At 39.4% G+C, this 6,157-nt stretch overlaps 1 pseudogene; it reads left to right on the top strand.

Moving 5' to 3' along the window:
• The first annotated feature begins 3,179 nt into the window (after window positions 1–3,179).
• On the top strand, window positions 3,180–4,117 carry LOC122705838 (annotated as a pseudogene).
• The last annotated feature ends 2,040 nt before the right edge of the window (window positions 4,118–6,157 follow it).

Genomic DNA, 6,157 nt, shown 5'->3' with positions numbered 1-6,157 from the left:
GAATTTGGAAACCAATTTACTTGGTACTACTTAGAGTCATGGAGTTCTTGAATGTTTCCTATATCCAGGAGCACAAACCACATCGTATCGTTTGAACCCTGTCGGTTTAGGAAAAGATTACACAGGCAGAGAAGCAGCAGACCTGGGAGAGACCCTGAAGGCAGACCCATAAATGGTCTCTGCAGTGAGTAGGGTCTGCATCCAGCACCGTCCATTAGCTCTGCTCTTCCTCACAGAGCCATGTGGGTGCAGAAACCAAAATGCAACATGTACGCTCATTCTATCAGTGATTCCATCTGTGACTTTGTGCAAGTGACAACTGCCTGTGCCTCAGTCGCCACGTTAACAAAGCTGCATAACTGTACTTAAAATGAAATGTGTTAATTGTTGTATTCAGAACAGTACCTAACACATAGAAAGTGGTGAGTAAGTGTCAGCAGTTGCTATTATTCTCAGCAAAGGAGGCCCATTGTTCCCACCCCATTCTAGTATTTGGTAGGATGCTGCTGTGACTTCAGACCCTATGTCCTCCAGAAAGGAGCTTTGAGTTTAAGACTGGCAGAATTTATAAGACTCATTCACATATGTCATAATGGCAACATTATCTCTGGTTCATAGAACAACGTCTGGATGCAGCATGCAACACTCTGTCATTTATCATAAACTCTGAAAGGAATCATGTTGTCTTACAATAACCTTTACCAACACATGAGAGTTTCCCCCCTCTTTTTACATCTTATGAAAGCCATTTATTGTTTGAGTCCCAAGATGATATTGTTTTCTTGATATCTGGTTGAGATCCCACAGAGATCAATGATTGGTTCTGGCATCTCAAAGGATGTGGGCCCCCTGGATGCACACACATGAAAACATAAATCTTGTGACATTTTCCCTCATCGCATCCTCAGAAACACAGGGAGAAATACCAATCAACAGGTTGGTCAGACTATATTTTGGGGAGGAATGGACTGAATGATATTTCCTGATGTCTAGAAACTTCTTTGTTTCTTTTCTAATGAGGGGGATTTATTATTAGCCATGTGTCAGAGAAGGAGGCATTGTAAAAGAGGGAAATGACATCAGAAATAATTTTTAAAAGTCTGTATTTGGAGAGTGTTTTAGCAAATGCCAAGTTTGGAGAACTCTATGAAAGAGTTTTCCCTTTACCTACTGAAAAATGATCTTGACAGGAAATGGGAGCAATTCAATCCATAGAATGAAATATCTTGTAATGGTTATTAGTGCAACAGGGGAAAGAGTGTGAGCCAGTTGGGAAGAATACTTGATTCCTTTCCCCTTCTCTCTTCTTCTCTTATGTTAACTCCATCCACAGAAACTAGGAAAGACAGCAGGGAGGTTCTCCTGAGAGTCACCCTGATGCTGAGAGTGGTGGTGAGGGGTCCTCAGGACTGCGGACGGAGGGGCAGAGGCACGTGAACCACTTCCGAAGCAGACAGGAGAGCCAGGATTTTGACCTTGTGCCAAGGCCATGTATCCCTACAACAGTTTTCTCAAAGGTGATACTATTAACATCTGGGGCCAGGTTATATTTTGGGTTTTGCTTATGTTGTGGGTGTGTGTGGAGGACGGGAATGCGGAAGGAGATGCCATCCTGTGCCTGCAGACTCTTTAGCAGCATCTGTAGTCTGCCCTCTAGATGTCAGGAGCCATCTTCCTGTTGTGACAGCCAGCTCCATCTCCAGACAATGACGAATGTCCAACACGGATCAATATCACTCCTGCTCTGTAAGTAATCAGCAGCCAACTTTTCATCTTTAGAACTTAAAAAACAGGAAAAGGTTTTCAAAGTTATTTACTACTTCTAAATCAGAAAAGACAACTCACTTATTACTGGCCATTGAAGAGAGAAATGCATGTCATCAGAATGATTATTTGTATTCAAACCAGGATTCCTTGATTCACATATCGCTTACCTCTGTCAAGTTATTTGAAGAATGAGGAAAAATCTGGCTGTGTTGACTTTTAGTCCAGATTCCCTTTCCTCCAGGAATAAGCAGTAGGTGCTACTAAGTCCTTTTGTTGTTAGTTAGGATCAGGAGAGCAATAAATAAGCATGTTCTTACCCTTTGTTGGCATCTCCTACATATCAAGGCTTTGAATGTACCTCTCCTTTATTAAAAAAAAGTAGGCAAAATTCTGAATGCACTTTTAAAGCAATTGGAATAAAATAGTGGTAAAAATATTTATGTTTTTTGGATGGTTTGAGAATTAAATATGCACTATGACTTATGTATAGATATATTGTTTTCTATCTTTGTAATCTGGCTTTCTATTTTTAACTTACCATTTTCTTAGTCATTTGTCAGGTCATTGAAAGCTCTTCTGAAAGCTGCATAGTTTCCCATAATATACATGGAACTCAACTTTTACCCTGTTGTTTAACATTTTGTTTCTACGTTCCTATCATAAATAATAGTGCAATGCGGCAACAAGAACTTGTGTTAATTTAATATTCAAAAATTTCATTTCTTGAATAGATTGTAAAGTAGGGAATTCATTTGTCAAATAGGTTTTAGAAGGCTTCAGAGTCACAGTTCAGAAAGTTTAGGCCTAAGTAACAATTCCCTGAACAAGTACTAACATTGTATGTCATAATTTAAAAATTACTAAGCTAATTGTATAGAAAAAGCATGCTAAAATAGAGTATAAAATTCACTTCTCCATTTAAAGGGTAATAATAAAAACATGATGCTTGTGTGTTAACAATCTTAAATAAGCATACTCCCATCATTTCATCAAAAACAAAGAAAGAAATTTTTTAAAAAAATCCCCAGGGATCCCAGTATTTCAATAACTAATTAAAAAGTCTACAAATAAAAAAAGATATTTAAATTTCAAATACAGCTAACTAAATAACATTTGATGTCCTTCTAATGATTCAGTTACAAGCTGAAAACTGTGTAGAACTAGTTTAAATAAACACACAGGTTTTCATGGATGTGAATTATTTCATGTGATCTGTGAATTTAAATGTGAGTTCTTTGCATTTGTGGGCTACAATATCTGAACTTTTCCTAAGCTTCAAAATGTCAGTGTTCTATTTCTTTGCTGAAAAAAGTTGACTATCTTATTTATTCTTATGTCCTTTTTAGGAGCTAATTGGGAATGATCCAATGGAGAATAACAATATTTTTCTGCAACCACAGTAAAGTGAGGACATGGACAAGGAAAACTGCCCTGCTGTGACGGACTTCATCCTCCTTGGATTCTCAGATGTCCCTGAGCTCAGAATCTTCCTCTCCGTGCTGTTTCTTTCCATCTATGCAGCCACAGTTTTGGGAAACCTGGGCATGATTGCCCTCATTCAGGTCAGCTCTCGACTCCACACCCCCATGTACTTTTTCCTCAGCCACTTGTCCTTTGTGGATTTCTGTTACTCCAAGACCATCATGCCAAAGATGCTAGCTAACATCTTAAATGAAGACAGAGCCTTTTCCTTCCTGGAATGTGCTGTGCAATTCTACCTGTTTTGCGCATTTGTGGTAACTGAGGTCATTCTGCTGGCAGTGATGGCCTGTGACTGCTTTGTGGCCATCTGTGACCCACCGCTCTACATGGCCACCATGTCCCGGAATCTCTGCGTGGAGCTGGTGTCTTTTGCTATCTCAATGCTACTGTATGTTCTGTGATTCACTTGTGTTTAGCTCTTCAGATCCCATCCTACAGATCAATCGTGATCACCCACTTCTTTTGTGATCTCCCCCCTCTCTTGTCTCTTGCTTGCTCTGATGTCAGTGTGAATCAGCTGGTGCTATACTCTGCGCCCACCTTCAATGAGATCATCATAAGCGTGATCACCCTTATCTCTCACCTGATTATTCTCATCACCATCCTGAGGACGCGCTCTGCAGAGGGAAGGTGCAAAGCCTTTTCCACCTGTGCTTCCCGCCTCGTTGCCATCACTGTCGTACAGGGAATGATCCATTTCATTTATTGCAGGCCCCAATATGACAAGAACAATACCGAAACTAACAAAGTGGCCACAGTGTTCTACACTGTAATGATCTCCATGCTGAACCCCCTGATCTATAGTTTGAGGGAAAATGATGTGAAAGAAGTGCTCAGAAAAGTGGTGAGCTCCAAAATATTTTCCTAGTGGGACTCTAAGTCCCAAATCAGAGGCTGGCAAAAGGGTGAAATGGTGGACTCAGTGTTGGAAGTGAAAGAATAGTCAAGAAGAGGGTACCTTGGAGTCAGTCTTTTTGACTCACTTATCCCTGACTTAATGGACATGAGTCTGAGCAAATTGCAGGAGATAGGGAAGGACAGGGAAGCCTGACGTGCTGCAACCCATGGGGTCACAAGAGTCGGACATGACTTAGCAACTGAACAACAGTCTTTGTACCTTGTCAACTTATAAGAATAGAATTGAACATATTTCAAAGTTTGCAGCCTACTTCTTTGCTTTGATCCAACCTAAAATGTTTTAAGTGTGTCTGGGTAATGGGCTGTTAAGACACACTTATTTAGTTTGCTGTAAAACTCTTATTATCAGACCCACCTCAGATCGTCAGGCATTAAATCCTGGAATTTGGGGACCCTTGCTTTATCAGATACATGCATTGCAAATATTTCCTCCCATTCTATTGCCTCTTCTTTCTGTTGATTATTTCCTTTTCTGTGCAGAAGGTTTCAACAAATACATGCTGGCAATGGTGTAAAATATTAACAATGTGGCACATCTCAGTTCACCTGGAACGGTCCTTTCTTTAGAACTGTAAGTCATAAACCACTACAATATTGTAAAGCAATTAGCCTCCAACTAATAAAAATAAATGGAAAAATAAAAAATAAATAAATAAAATGAATTCTCAAGGCAACCCAATTTTTAAAAAAAAGAACTGTAAGGCATACATATCAGATAATTAATGTCCTTCAATTATCTTTCATTATAAACAAGACTTTTTTCTCAGGCTAACATTTCTGGTAAGGTCATCTCTACTTCTCAAACCTAGAACCAACTGGTTCTAGATGTTTCAGCATTAAAGGCAAGAGGTCCCACGTAACAGTGAGAACTGTTGATGGCTCTGTGTGTTCAGATATCCAAGGATTTAAGGATCAATCAGAAGGAAATCTTCCCAAGTCAATTTTCATTATTATGAATTATTTATTGATTATAATTTTCAGAGTTTCTCAAGCTTGGTACTATTGATATTTCGTGTTGGATTTTAATTTTTATAGGAAGCTACCCTGTGCATGCTACCATGTATAGCAGCATCTCTGACCTCTGTCCAATCACTCTGGTACATTCATTATGTCAATCAGAAATGCCTCCAGATATTGTCAAATGTCCATGTGGGAAGGGAGGGGAGGTTCATAACCCTCTGTAGTTGAGAACTATTGCCTCATTTGCTTGTAGATTGTCAGGTTCTTCTGTCTGAATTATGTCCAAGTTAAACATCTAGTTTCTTATCTCCCAAATGATGCTATTGTATAGTTTAAACAATCTGTATTATTTTTTGAATCTGGAATGCATTGGTATCTAAAATCTTTATTCTTGTAATTTCTTCCTTTTTTTTGTTTTTTTTTTTCTTTTTGCTCTTGTGAATAAGCATTTGTTTCTCCCATGCTTTAATATCTGATTTGGAGCTGAACCTGTTGATTCTTTGTCTCCAGAATGTTCATTTTATCCTCCTCAGTTCAGTTTTGTTTAAATACCTACATCTGTTCCCTCACACAGTTCTTCCGAAAACTCACAGAAGGAGAGAGACATGTACCTGAAAGCTCTCAGGGACCCTCTGCTCCCCAACTCCCAGAAAACACTTGTTGAGGACACTACTACAAAGGAGCTCAGCTAAGCCAGGTCCCCTCTATAAAGCTTGCTAGAAAATATGCCCTTCCTGTTCCTGATACTTAAAGTTGGCAGTGACTCTAAATTTCCTTCAAACGTTTTTTTCTCATGAAAGAACGTGTGAATGTAAGGTATCTTTTAGATACATTACATGGTAAAGAATATCCATATTTTCTCAGACCTACAGACAGACCTGCTGGTGGAAAAGCACCCCACCTTCCAGCCTCTGGAGGTCTCAGTAGTTTGGGGAAGAGGTTGAGGCTCATGTCTCTCCACTCCTTGTGGCACAAGAGCCCTGGAGAAAATCACTTGCCTTATTCTTCAGAGGCCTCAAACCAAGCAATT

Source organism: Cervus elaphus, chromosome 2, assembly GCF_910594005.1.
Source record: "Cervus elaphus chromosome 2, mCerEla1.1, whole genome shotgun sequence".
Taxonomy (NCBI): domain Eukaryota; kingdom Metazoa; phylum Chordata; class Mammalia; order Artiodactyla; family Cervidae; genus Cervus; species Cervus elaphus.
This window is presented reverse-complemented; position numbering and strand designations above follow the sequence as displayed.